The sequence below is a fragment of the Larus michahellis genome, chromosome 8, assembly GCF_964199755.1.
Source record: "Larus michahellis chromosome 8, bLarMic1.1, whole genome shotgun sequence".
In the NCBI taxonomy this organism is placed as follows: Eukaryota; Metazoa; Chordata; class Aves; order Charadriiformes; family Laridae; genus Larus; species Larus michahellis.
This window is the reverse complement of record NC_133903.1, coordinates 1869771-1884068: the sequence shown is the minus strand read 5'-3', so window position 1 is coordinate 1884068 and position 14298 is coordinate 1869771. Positions and strand designations below refer to the sequence as shown.

Sequence of the window (14298 nt, the reverse complement as noted above, 5' to 3'; positions counted from 1 at the left end):
TTGCAGAAGTTCTCTGGTGTCTGTGTCCTGCAAGATCTACCGATGGGAAGAACTATTGAAGAGCTGCATATGAGATTGTTATTGCTGCCGGGGGCTGGTTTTATATCGAGTATTTATATGTGTGTGTGTATATAAGCCTGATGCATGGGAAGGACTGAAGCCCTGTGTGTTCTCAAGAATTAGATGGAGGTGTCTGCAGATGCCTCCTCCACCCAGGGGAGGACCCAGGGCAGCGGGGGTCTGCCCTGTGCCACCCGTGTGCCATCGCTGTCGGAGCGCTGCCCCGGCTGGGCAGGGTGGGGGTGCTGGCAGTGCCCTGGGCTTCGCTGGGCGCTGCACGTCACAGAATCAGAGAATCCCAGAATGGTTTGGGTTGGAAGGGACCTTAAGGCCACCCCCTGCCCTGGGCAGGGACACCTCCCACCAGCCCAGGTTGCTCCAAGCCCCGTCCAACCTGGCCTTGAACCCCTCCAGGGATGGGGCAGCCACAGCTTCTCTGGGCAACCTGGGCCAGGGGCTCACCGCCCTCACAGCAAAGAATTTCTTCCCAATATCTGATACAAATCTCCCCTCTTCCATTTTGAAGCCATTGCCCCTCGTCGTGTCACTACATGGCCTTGTAAAAAGTCCCTCCGCAGCTTTCCTGGAGCCCCTTCATTCCTCCCTCCCACCGGCCGCACGGCCCCAGGGTCGCTCCCCGTGTAAGCCGTGCAGCCGGCTGTCCCATGCCTCCGAGCTCAGGCCCCGGGACGAGGTGTCTGACAGGCTGGCCATGCCCCATCACCGAAATAGGGCTAGGAGGGCAGAGAGGCCATAGGCAACCCCCGCCCAGCTGAACGCTTCGGGGGCTGCGCTTGCTCGCCAACCCACTGCCGCTGAAAGCAAATCTCTCCACTAACGTAACTTTGCAGCAGCACTTTCTGCCTAAACATCTCCGGTGCCTGGTTATATCCACGAACGTTCTCAGTGCCCCCCGAGGGAGGTGACGCTGCCTGTGTCCCCCCCTCCGAGAGCCGAGGCAGGGTGAGCGATTGCTCAGGGTCCGATGGGGAGTCGCAGGGGACGGAGCCTCTGTCTCCTGCCTTCAGAGGGACTCGGTGCGGTGGCCAAAGCAAACGGCCCCCGCACTCACAAAAGCGGGCCGTGGCGTGTCATTCGCACTTTGTATCTGGGATGCTGCGTCTGGGAAGCTATCGCTGCCCTCGCCAACTAACTTCTAGTTCTGGAGCGTGGGTGAGCGCTTGTCGTCGTGCCAGGGTGACACAAAGTCTAGAAATTGTGATGGCAATTCAGGTCACGGTATAACGGGGGAAAAAGTGCTGCCTCAGAAGCGTCCCCGTCTGGTGTCACTGCGAGGGATTATTCAAGCTGCAGGACATGGCTGTGGCAAAGATCAGGTTGTAGCTGATATGAATCACGCCTTGAAATAACACTTTCCTTCTTACATTGTGAAAATTGCAGAGGTATGGGAAGTGAGGGAAAATGGGATTTCCCTGGAGGTTAAAGATTTTCCTTTAATCAGCTTTCATAATGTTAATTAAACGTTTGGAACAATGGCTCGGTCCCGGGATCCGCCCGCTCTTGCATAACTATCTCACAATGCCGTTTTCACTTTCATGTTTATTTGCCAGCGTGATTCAAAGCGAGAGCTGAGCAGGACGCTCGCACCAAGGCGCTGCCTGGGCTTTGGGAAAGCTCAACTGCCCCCTTCCCTTTCCGAGAGAGAGAAGACCCAAACTCTCCCCTCCTGGGAAAGAGCAGCCTGGAGGGAACACAGCACTTTGTCCGTCATCGTTATCCCATCTGTAAATGGGGCTAATAAAAACTTACTGGTATTTTGGGACTGCTATGTATAAATATATATCACCCACATGGAGAAACGGGTGTGTTTATAGAGCGGGTACATGGGTAGATACGCTCCGGGTAGGTATGATATATTACAGTGCCGCTTGTTCCCTGAAGTTTTCACTCTTCCTGTCCTGTAGTTGCCATGTGCCCATGGGAGCCATCGTTTCTGGTCCTTTGAGCGATGGGCTTAATATAACCGCGGCTGGGCTCACACACACGGAGAGCTCGGGGGACAGAGGAAACGTGGGAAGGGTTCAGGGGCCGGGGATGGCTCTGATGTCCCCCAGGGGAGGCGGAACTGCGCTGGGCGTATTCCACAGCCCGGGGAGGTCCTCTTGATGCCAGCCTGGGGTGTCTCTCCTGGCGGTCTAAGACGTGTCCTGGTGGTCTGAGATGTGTCCCCATGTCCCAGAGCCGGTCTAGCGATGTGCCGAGAGCACCCACGTGCGTGCAGGGGGTGTTACACGCACACAGAGCCATACCTTCGTTCTGCAAATTAGAAAAGGCTCTTTTCAAAAATAATGTATTAAAACTTACAGATGTCAGGCACTATCAGAAAAGAAAATAATAAAAGGAACCTATTCTATTTTAGGTCAAAGTGTTATCTAGCCCAAGATTTTTAAATATGTGCAAAATGCAGTTTCTGCAGAAGGACCATTAATCAGCCGCTGGAAGAGCTGCCTTTTTTAAGCTGCAAAGATGCGAAGGAAAAGCTGCGAGGGCAGGGGCAGCTCCATTTGCCCCTTGTGCTGCCGGCGGGTGGCGGGGCGGGAGGGCACCTACACCCCAGCGGGCTCTTGCTTCCCTGGCAACACGTTAACATCCTTGAAAAGCTGTTTAAATACGCTGAGCCGCTTGCCACGCAAGCTCGACATGGCAGTTTCCCTGTTGACACATGCTTTTGTCTGCTTGGAGGAGGTGCTCTGTAAACACAAATGGTAGACGGGTTTTTATGTTACTTATTTCTGATTCATTGGTTCTAAATTAGTAGCTCGGAGGCACATACCTGCGGCACAGGCGGGGAAGGGATCAACACTCTTCTCCCCACCTTTGGAAACTTTGACCTGCTCAGGTCACAAACTGTAGGAAATCTCGGAGGCGAAGTCCCAGGTACCGCCGGCAGTAAAAGCCCGGAGTGAACAGATTAGGTGTGTTTGAAAGACGTTTTAAGGGAGCTTGGACGATCTGGCTCGGTTTCCATATACCACAGGCGAGATTAATTTCAAGACTGATTTTGATAGCATGGAGGCTTCTTCCTTAATGTAGGAATTTCCTGTGTAATTTATATATATATATATATATATGTATTTTATGTTTGGCAGCATGAGACACGAGAGATTGAAACTTCCTCTCCACACCCCTTTGATTAGCACAGGAGTGGCAGGAGGAATTTTTTTCTCTCTTGGTCATTCTGGGCAACCTTTGAGCCCATTTTTTCCACCCCGTTCCCCCCCGAGGAGCCGCGGAGGGAGGCGAGGGAGCCCCCAGCCAGCTGGGAGCCGTCAACCTCGGCCGCCCCTCTGCGATAGATCCACGTCGAGGTGTGTAATGCGCGTGGTACCAGCCCCGTGTCCCGCAGTTTCTGCCCCAGCGGGGATGAAAATCTTTTAACAATGGGAGTGCAAGAGGGAAACCCCATTTCTTGAAATTTTAAGTCACTTTACGGAGCAGTCAGGGGTATTGGGGTCGGGTCTCCCTCGTCTGTAACGGAGCGCTGCTGGCTGTGGGCTTTACCAGCCTTCGGCAGGAGTGGGGTGGTGAAGCCCTGGGAGCGGAGCTGCTGCCTCCTGCGTCCTCCCGTGCAGGCGGCAAAGGACGTTGTTGACGTACATGCGAAAGAAATGCAGAATCCTGCCTGCACGTTTGGGGCTGAGACGAATGGAAATGTCGCTGTCAGTCTGGCTTGGCATCACCTGTCCCACTCTCTTTTGTTTTCTCTCCCCGTGGTGAACCAACCATCCCTCCATTTCACTTCCCTTTCGTAATTGCTGGCGTAACCTGGAGGCAGGAGGCTGCCTTGAGGAGTCGCCGCCAGGCTGTCAGTCAGCGCAGGAGAGGTGGTACAGCTGGTACGGCCCTTCCTCCCGCTCCGGAGCGGGTGAATCATCCCTTGAATATGCAATATCATCCAGGACAGCAGCCAGGATCCTCAACAGGCACACGAATTCCAGTATCTCTGGAAACATTATTTCCACATTTTGGGCAGGCTAAGAGACAGTAAGTAAATAAGCAAGCCGTGGCATTTGCAATCTCTGTAGTTTTATTTAAAGTGACTGCCTGTGCTCGAAATGCTTGTGCGGGTATTAAAAACACAGAGAGAAAAGCACGTCTCCTTGATCTGATACTGCCCAAGGCAGCTTCACGGTATGGCCCATTTAATGCCATTGAGCAGTCCATTGAACAATTAAGAACCCACCAGCAACAGTAACCGCCTGCTTTCCTCCCGAAAATCCACGCGAAGCGGCGCATCCCCAGCCCTCTCCCTCACTGGTCCCTCTGTTTCTCCTTCGCAGCGGTGCCGGTGCTGCCTCTGCTCGGGGGGGAGATGTGTCCCTGGCCCCTGCGGAGGGGCAGGGGAGGGCACGGGGGCTCCTTCCCGCGGCCCAGCCCTGGCTCAAAAGCGTTTCCCCTCCAAGGAAAGGCCCATTTCCCGCGGCTGCTCCTGGGCTGCGGCTGGGATGGGGCTGGGGAGTCAGGGAGGATTCACGGCACGAGCGGGTAGTCCACGATACAGCATTTTATAACGTCAAGGGGTTTTCCTAAGCTCCCGTGTGCTGTGCTCGTGAATTCCATAAAACTGCCCCTGAGTGAATGCACAATCAGGTTTCACTGTTGAATGTGTGAGAAATACAGTGGGGGAGGAACACTGATACGATCGAGCAGCGAAATACTGGTCGGGAGGGCCGGGGTACTGTTTTCTCTACTCTGTTACTAATACCAATAGCTAAGACTTGTTCTGCTTTGTTTTCACGCCAAGCTTACAGCTACACGTTAACCTTCATCAGTCCTTCTGCCAATAGCACTGAAAGTGAAATACCATTAAAATTATTTTCCTATATGTTTAAAGCGCTCTGGCGCTTTTCCAGGCGGTATTTGTGCCCCTGTTTATGCCGCAGACCCTGATGACCCTAGAATACTTTTATTTACGACAGCATAAGCATCATTTCCATGGCAACACGCTTTTCAAGCTTCAGATTGAGGACTGCAATTTCCTAAGCGATAGAAGAAGCAACGGTGGATTTTTTTCCCTAACCGGCTAGTAGCAACTTCCATGTGCAAAACAATCAGCCACGACAAATCATTTAAAAGCGACATTAAAATCAAGGCAATTTTAAAGCTCAGCATGGTTAGCCTAAAAATAAAAGCGAGTTAGATCCAGTTGTTTAATGGAAATGAAGATCATGCAATGATATCCTCGCTGCTCCTCCAGTAAATTGCCTTCAACTTGCTCTGCGACGCAGCCTAATGAGGAGCAGAGCAGTTCGCTGGAACCACGCGTTATTTGCAGGAAGACCACCACGTAATTATAATCCTATATGGTTTCGGACAATGCTTTCCCATATTGGAGGAGACGACAAAGCCTGTTTGAAAACGGTCCAAGCTATCAGCAAAGGAATGTTATTAACAGATATGTTGGTTAGCGGCTCACGGGAAATTGCACTCAGTGCTTTCTGCCTTCAGAGAGCACCGGGGTGGAGCTGATCCCTGGGGAGATGGAGAAACTCCCCGTGCATGCACCTACACCTACGCCTACGCCTACACCCACACCTACACCTACACACACACACGGAGCCCTTCCCAGTGCTGTGGACAGAAATACAGCACTGAGCCCATGGGGAAACATCACTCAGCAGCGCCACAGCCTTGCTTCTCTCCCCAAAACCAATTTTTCAAAAGCAGTAGGTGTTGCCATGCCTCAAACAGGGGAGCTGAGGTGCAGAAAGATGCGGTGATGTGTCTGAGGTTGCCCTGGCTGACAGTCAGAGGTGCTACCTGGAGTGCCAGGACACCACCCTGCCTACCAGGGTCCATGCCCCATTTATCAGAGTACAGTGTCTGAAGGCTCGAGCCACCCCCAGCTCGGCCAGCTTGGTGCCCAGCACTGCTGGGACCACTGCTACTCACTGGAGGACGGCACTTCTCACTCTCACATTGTCCTTGAGAGCAATGAAACGCAGGTGAGACACTGGCCCAGGTCGCCCAGAGAAGCGGTAGATGCCCCATCCCTGGAAACATCCCAGGTCAGGTTGGACGGGGCTCTGAGCAACCAGATCTAGTTGAAGATGTCCCTGCTCATGGCAGGGGGTTGGATTAGATGGCCTTTAAAGGTCCCTTCCCACCCAAACTATTCTGTGATTCTATGAAATCTCGCTCCATATCCAGGCAGGATTTGCTGCTCACCTGGCCAAGCCCAGGAGACTGCTGCATACCCGAATGGCTGGGCTCAGCGGAACTCACTCAAACCTCTCCATATTGCCAGTTGCTCACGTCTCTGATATCCAAGTGAGACCTTAATGGTGAGGATGTCATGATAGAATTATCGAAGACAAATTACCTAAGTCATGCTAGCAATTACGTCAAAGAAAATAGGATTAGCTGTTTTTTTTTCCCCCCAGAACTATTTGGGGTGATGGGTGAAGAAATATTAAACTATGTTTTGTGATGGTAGAGGTACATACCTACTTGATAAAAACCATGTTCATCCAGATTTGCTTTGGGCCTCCAATATTTTCTTGGGCAAGACTTCCACTGGTTTTGAAAGCATTAGGACAGCAGAGGGGGGCCTCCAGGTTTGGGAGACTCCGACGTCTTACGAGGTTGGGTTGGTCATTAACTCTCCTGGGGGAAGCTGAGTAAACACTACTTTTAAACACCAGATTTTCCATACCAGAGATGGGTTAATTTAGCATTCTGGGGTGTTACGTATTGGCCCAAGCACACCACAGAGCTCAACGTCAAAAGCTTTCAGGACACGAAGAACTGCAAGAAACCCTTGACTAAAGCCACTGCATACTAATGCGCGAGGCCAGCCCCAGCACCCCAGCGTCCTCCTCCCTTTGAAGTCGGTTGTCAGCCTTGATTTGGAGTCCGAGCACCTGGGTTAGGAAATCAGGGAACCACTAAATATGTTCTGCCCTGGGGAAAGTGCTCACCCTCACGTTGGCTGGCGATGGAAGAGGAGGAAGGCTTTCCAGCCTGCTCTTATGGTTTCAGACTTGAACTTGGAACTGTTTGTTTTTGCTACGCCGCCCCTTCCGCCCTCGTTAATAGTCAACTTTGAAACCCAGCTTTATGTCCCATGTGTTTGATTTACATTTCAAATGCAGGGCCAGCAGGGCAGGCCGTCTAAATCACTTGTCAGCACACGGGAAGGAGGTGACACAGTGGGAGGAAAAAGCAAGACCCGGCTATGGCCCAGTATAAACGCTTGGCAGCTGGGCAGCGCTGTCACTGGGAGAGTCCCCAGCAAGCGACAACTGCTCACCTTGCTCAAAGGCTGCGGTCGAGCCCAGGCAGCACACAGGGACCAGCCTGTCTCCTTTGATTTACGCTCCGTTCCTCCAACGCTACGACCCTGCATCCTGTTTTCCTTAACCGCCGCAGCTGTACACGAAGGTGAGGGCTTGAAAAGACCTAGAGTGAGAGGAGTTTCTTTTGAAACCAAAAATAGCCCGTCATGATTTTATTATCTTTTTTTTTTTTTTTTTGGTCAGCAAGTCACAATCTTAAATTTATCACCGATCTGTAGCTGAATTGACATACAGGAAACCTAACTAATCGCGAGTCGGAGGGCACAGGGCAGAGCGAGTTCACCGGCCACTCTTGAAAACCGTCTGGCTGGAAATACCATTTTCAGCTGCTCTTTGATGAGGTGACATCAAGGAGTAGAGCGACTGCACGCACCGCCCGGGCCAACGCCAAGCGGGCCGCGGGGCCAGTCAATGCCGCATTGAGGAAAGAGGAAACATTTGCAAAATCGGTCAAAAGCGAATTAGATGTGTTTTAAAGCAATTACTTTCCAGACTGTTTACCCTGACTGACACGAGCGTGGTCGGCCCGTCCGTAGAGACCTTCAGGGGGTTGACCTGGTGGACGTGGTGGTGCCTAACCCTGCCGTTGCCCGCAGCCGCGCCTGTGCTTGTTCCACAGCTCATGAGCAGAGCCCTGAGCCGCCCTGAGCTGGCCCCATGCATTTGTGCAACAGGATGACCTCTTCCTTTCATCTTTTAAATCAAACAGGAGACCCTGCGGAGGGAACGGCCCCTCGTGGCCATGGCAGGTAGAGGAGCCAGCGCGGGGCCAAGCCCAGGACCATCCATCAGAGCCCGGTGCGAGCATCCTCCCTCTCCATGAGCCTGCACCCACCGCAGATTTACTGGAAATACCTACGTCTGCTTCTTGCGAGCATGTTAAAAACTACCTGTGCCAGCTTCAGCCGACGTAAATCCCCATAAATTCATTCACCAGCCTTATTCCCGGAGAACTGCTGCTTAACGCTCTGTTTCTTCATAGCTGCAGTTTCTCTCAGTTTATTTTAACGGCGGTGCCTTGCTCTCGGTTTCACCGCACACGTCCTTTATGTTGCTAAAAAGGTACTGATGAACATGAGCAGTATTACCAGAAATCACATTCCCGTTCCTGTTCCTTGGCTCATTTCTCCCTCATTTCCCATTACCTTCCTATTTTAAGACTACATGCATGACATACCTGTCAGCTAGATCCACTCAAATATTTATCCAGTAATTTAATCGGTGGATTTCATGGTAGGTTGCTAACTACATTGATGGTTTTCTCCTCATTCACATAGCTTGCGTCGCGGTCTGTTTGGGAGCTGGAAGGCTGCAGGTTCATGGGGATGTATGAACACAGTAAAGTTTATAAACTGTGAAGAATTTCTGTTTTTCCTTGCAGCCCTAAGGCCTGTGCTGTGCCTCGGCTCCGTGCTGCACTGACGGGGAAGGGGAAAGCGCCCGAGATCGCCGACACCGGGGCATGGATGTGACCCTGCATCGGTCTCAGACATGGGTCAACCTCCGGCACACGCCGAGGGAAAAGAGGGGCAGAGTACCCTGGAGCAGAGTGAGGGATTTTAGCTTTAGGTTTCAGAGGACGCCCCCTTTTTTACTCCCTCCTAATCCCCAACCTGCCTAAAGCCAGTCATTCAGTAGAGAGAAGCCAGTGTCTTTCACAGGAGACTCTTCCCCCCAAGGAAAGCTCTTTCTCAAGCCGACCCCAGCTTCCAGGCTAGAACAACTTTAGGAGATACATCAAACCTCCAGAGTGGGATCTGGAAGCCCACCGTGATCCCGGGCTGGAGCACTCCCAGCCAGGATAAGCTCCCCAGAGCGGGGGGCCAGGGCTGAGCCCCCCGAGCACCCTCGGTGTGCCCGGGCTCCGGCGCTTTGCCCAGTCAGCCCTTTCCTCACCTCAAAACGGGGCCTCCAGGAAAGGCAGGAGCGAGAAGTGGCACCCTTTTATAGTGTGAGTAACAGCTCAGCAATATGTTCCCCCGGGGCAAGGCATGCTTCACACTCAGTGATTTCAACAGAAGTTTTTAAAAAAAAAAAGAAAGAAGGAATGAGGAACTAACCCTACACACCCTGTAGGTAGGCTCTGGCTTCCCCTGGGAGAGTGATAGTGTAAACCTCCAAACAGTATCTGTTTAATGTGTTATAAACACCTTTTCCTTTTTCTTCTTCCCCCTCCTCAAACCTGAAACCAACGCTTTTTTACCAGATAATGCTCTGCCTTGACAGGATGGGAGAGACCTTGTATACGTAGAGATAGAGATACTCTATCATCTATTTCCATTAATAGTATTAAGAATAGGGATAGAAATGATAATCTCACTCTGTTGCATCCTGTGCCCAGTCTCCAGGAATCCTCTTACTTAATGTTTGAAACATCCTTTGGAGGTGGATGAACATACTCGCCCCCCACTCGTTCCAGGCTCTGGACACGGCGGAGCACTTGGCAGGGGCTCGGGGAGGGGGCTCTGCACCCAACCGGCACCCACCCAGGGCTCAGCGCTGGCAGGGGCTCGGGGAGGGGGCTCTGCACCCATCCGGCACCCACCCAGGGCGCTGCTGGCCGGGCCGAGGCAGCGTGCCTGCTATCTTGCAGGACAGGGCAGGAAGGCAGAGCGAGATTAAGGATTTTATCGTGTTCCCAGGAAAGTTCAGTACAGTTTCATCGATTTCCGTGCAAGAGAAGCCGTCCCTAAATAGTTTGCAGAGCTGGGAACGAAGCGCAGGAGATCCCAGTGTCCCGTCCTTTCCTCTAGCCGTTAGGCTACAACTCTCCTCGAAGGAAAATGGGACGTGGGGGAATTTACACTCTCTTACAGCCGTGCAGGTTGCTCCAAAAAGAAGCAATGTTATTGTATAATAACTAGTATAACTCTATAATAATAGAACTAACCCGCAGTAAACTCTGCAGAAAGGCTGCCGTAGGCGTGAGAGCAAGGCTGGAGACCATGCCTCTCAGAACACCTCGCAGCCTTACCAAACCAGCAGATAAGGGAGATTGATACAACCTGGGCAGAACTGTGGACTTTTTTTTCCCCTGTAGTACCCGTACTCAGCTGAAATTCCAGAACCGATTGCGTTTTACTTGGGTATATCTCCTGCAGAAGTGGCTCAAGCTGTATTAAGAAATAACTTATTGAAATTCACAGCATTTTTAGTGTATCAGTAACCCCAAGCAGTTCTTGTTAATTCCTGAAGTAATGCTGCCTTCACTGCTCAAACAGCATTAACTGATTTTAGCCAAGCTAGGAATGTGAAAAAAATTCTAGGCTGGAACATCTCTTCTGAAGACTTTTGTAGATGCAGTCAGACTAGGTATTGCCCTGGTTTTCTCAAAGGTCTCTGAAAAAAATTATAATAATAATTGCAGTATATTAGTTAGTCCTCAGGGATAGCTCCATTTTCCATGCGTGTAACCTTTACTGCTTTGGGATGCAAGCTGTTTGTTTTGGCAGCCTGAAACAGCCCATAACTTTACCGTGATAACCATTTTTAGTTTGGCCTGTAGATTTTTTTTTTTTCTTTTTCAAATCCATCTGTCCCGAGAAGTCAAATTCCTGATTTTATCTTGCACCACCCACCCTCTTCGCTTACCAAGGCGACCTCAGAACAATCCCTCGTCCTCTCGCCTTGCTCTCTGGCTTTCCTTGCCTTGTTCTCAAGGAGATTCATGTTTCTGTTTCACTCTATCTGCGTTAAATACTTCTGTCCCTGAAATTTCTGGACTCTGGGGTAGGGAGGTTCCATAGTTATTCCCTTGCAATAACATCTGAATTGCTTTTGTTGAATTCACAAGTTTTAAGAACAAGAAAAACGACTGAGAAATAATTTTCCTGCCTGCCAGCTCTGAGTATTACATGTAGGATTTGGATTGTTAATTATTGCATCGTTACTGGGAAAAGAGATTCTGTTCTTTGGACTTAACAAAGCTGCTGCTGCTGTGTGCGTGCATGAGACAAGAAACCAGCTCTTCCCCCATCCTTTTCTATTGCTGTCAGAGGAGAAAATGGCAAAAACATCTCGGAGAGAAGAACCGTTCAGTCTAGCTGGCAGGGGTTTGCCATTCAGCAGGTTCATCCAGGCTGTTTTCATGGGTGATTCTTTTTTCAGATGTCCAGCATCCAAATATAGCAGATAGTGGGTGTTTTCGCTCTTTGAAAAGAGAAAAACAGACATTTTGATGAGGATGATGGGACTGATGCAGAGCGTATGCAAAGTGCAGAGCGAGACCCGAGTGCCTGGTGAGAGCCCTCAGCTGGTTTTGATCTTCACATCATCCTGGAGGAGTGGTGGGGGGACTGCGATTAAATTATAGCAGGACGTGGGGCTATTCCACCTTGCACCAGGATGAAATTCAGTCCAGAATGTGCAGCAGGTAGAAGGGACATCGGTCTGTCTGTGCCCTGTTCCTTCAGAGTGCGTCCCCAAGAGCTGCAGACCCTCTGCACCCCCTGCTCTCAGCAGCTGCCCAAGAGCAACCAGACCTGAGCAGACCCAGTGACGGGAGGAAGAATTATGCTGAAGAATGGTCTCAGGAGTGCTGGGAAAGCAGCAGGCGTTTGAGAGACACTGGAAAAAAATGCCTCTGGTAAAACATATATCGCTTCACCGGTATTTTAGGTGTAGGACCAAAATGATGTTGAGTGTTTCTTGCTTCCCATGGAGTGAAAAGCTGTTCCTTCAGGTTCATCCCAAATTGTCTGTGTGACTAATTCCCTCTTGGACTTATCAGGGAGAGTCGTGTTGGCCTGTTACGCAGAGAGTTAGCAGGGATTATTTGGTTTATCACAGTCAGCTTTCCTACACTCCAGAGCCGCTCTTACTCCCAGCCAGATGTTCAGCGGTGGCCCGGCATCTGTGCAGGGCTTCACCAGACCCTCTGCGTCCTCGCTGACAAATACCTTATCCACTGGGCTTGCCACAAGGACTGCATGAAACTGCCTCACAGGCCAGACTCATCGAATCCCAGAATGGTTTGGGTTGGAAGGGACCTTAAAGCCCACCCGGTGCCACCCCCTGCCCTGGGCAGGGACACCTCCCACCAGCCCAGGTTGCTCCAAGCCCCGTCCAACCTGGCCTTGAACCCCTCCCGGGATGGGGCAGCCACAGCTTCTCTGGGCAACCTGGGCCAGGGGCTCACCCCCCTCACAGCCAAGAGTTTCTTCCTGATACCCAATCTAAATCTCCCCTCTTTCAGTGTAAAACCCTTCCCCCTCGTCCCGTGGCTCCCCTCCCTGCTCCAGAGTCCCTCCCCAGCTTTCCCGGAGCCCCTTTAGGGACTGGCAGGGGCTGGAAGGTCTCCCCGGAGCCTTCTCTCCTCCAGGCTGAACCCCCCCAGCTCTCTCAGCCTTGGTTCAGTCACTTGGACTCCCCCTCGCCCAGCCGTGGTGGGTAGTCAGGGACTTTGCCAGGTTTTGAGCCTCTGCCCCCTCGAGGGACGCATGCACTGGCCCCAGTTTCGCTGCCAATCCAGATTGCTCAGGAAACTGTGCTGCTTTTTGGGAACCGATGCATAGATATCCTTCAGTAATGTTAATGCGTTTACTCCCGTGATTAGGAAGAGATGAACTAGAAAATAATAATAATACTATATTAGTATCCATATATTTCATATTTAAATATTTCCAAAGACATATATTAATGAGTTAATGTCAATTTCTAACTAATTAGCATCAGGTTTCTTTGCTTATGGGCTTTGCTGAGTTGAAAACTCTACTGCTTCTGGGAACTACGGTTGAAATAGACTTGCAGGATCAAACTGTTTTTTTTTTTTTTTTCCTTTCTTTGGTAATTACAATTGTTTTTAACATCCCAGTCTGAGGAAGTGCTGGACCAATCTCTCCCAGCCACAGCTGGAAGGCATCCCGTGGCTTTTGAGGGGGTGTGAGCACAAACACGCCACGTCACAGCCTTCCCCGTGTGTCGAGGGAATGGTTTCCACCACCTGCATAACGGCCGAGTGGCGATTAGCCCAAGGCGAGAGGGTGCAAGTCCTCCATCCTCGTCCGGGCCACCGGGACACGCAGCCTCGGAGGCGGCCGGCGGCTGATTTCTGCAGAGCGGAGCCGCTGGCCTGGGGCTGCCCTCCCACCGCCCCGGTCTCCTACCGCCTGCGTCGGTGCCTGCCCCTCCGCTGCTCCCTTGGCTGGTCCCTGTCTCTTAGGGAAAAGGATATTTTGCCCCGAATATTTAGGAGTGTCCCCGGTTTTATTTAATCTGTCATTTCCTATCCCTGTGGTTACTCCTGATTCAACACTGTAAAGAATTCGCCTCCTTGATGTGTCTAGGAAGTGTCTTTGTTCAAACCTGCTCTGCCAACCCCCTGACATAACCTAAGCTCTCAAATATCTGTTTCCTCGCACACAGGTGTCATTCCTCTGCACCTTTTCAGTTCTACGGCTAAACTGTATCCCATTTATTCTGGTTATCTAGAAACCCTCCCTTCCCCTCCAGCCCAGTCCACCTTTCATCCCAACCATCTGGAAGACTGCTGTTAGGCAATGCTATCTTGGTCTAATTTGTAAGAAATAATTGATTTATTACTGCTACATACCTTTCCTGATTTTCCTGGGCACGGCAGAAATAACAGGCTGTTCTAGTCTCAAGGAACTTCATATAAATTGCATTCGCATACAACATATCTCAGCGATAAGGGGACCTGAGCTCAAAGGGAGCCGCATCGTGTCTTAAGTCTCTGGAGTTTTGGAGGGTTTATTTTAATAATATCCTGACTTCAGCATGTACAATCCACGGTATTTGCCAAGCTTAAAACAACAGCCACAGGAGGATCCTGTCGTACGCTTTGCAACCGGTTCTCACATCACCAGAGCGCTGATCCTGCATGGAATTCATTCCACGTTTTATCCATTATCTGAAGGAGTTATCGAGGCAGCTCTCTGCCTGGCTGGAGGTACCAACATAG

The 14298-nt window shown here is 51.1% G+C and overlaps 1 protein-coding gene across 1 annotated transcript in view; it reads left to right on the top strand.

Annotated features, from left to right (window-relative positions):
* PDGFA (platelet derived growth factor subunit A) overlaps window positions 1-8736 on the top strand; it is a 44831-nt gene extending 36095 nt beyond the window's left edge. The window contains exon 7 of the mRNA XM_074597027.1: window positions 8089-8736. The gene's annotated coding sequence lies outside the window, so the exon portion shown is untranslated. The remainder of the gene's footprint in view (window positions 1-8088) is intronic.
* The last annotated feature ends 5562 nt before the right edge of the window (window positions 8737-14298 follow it).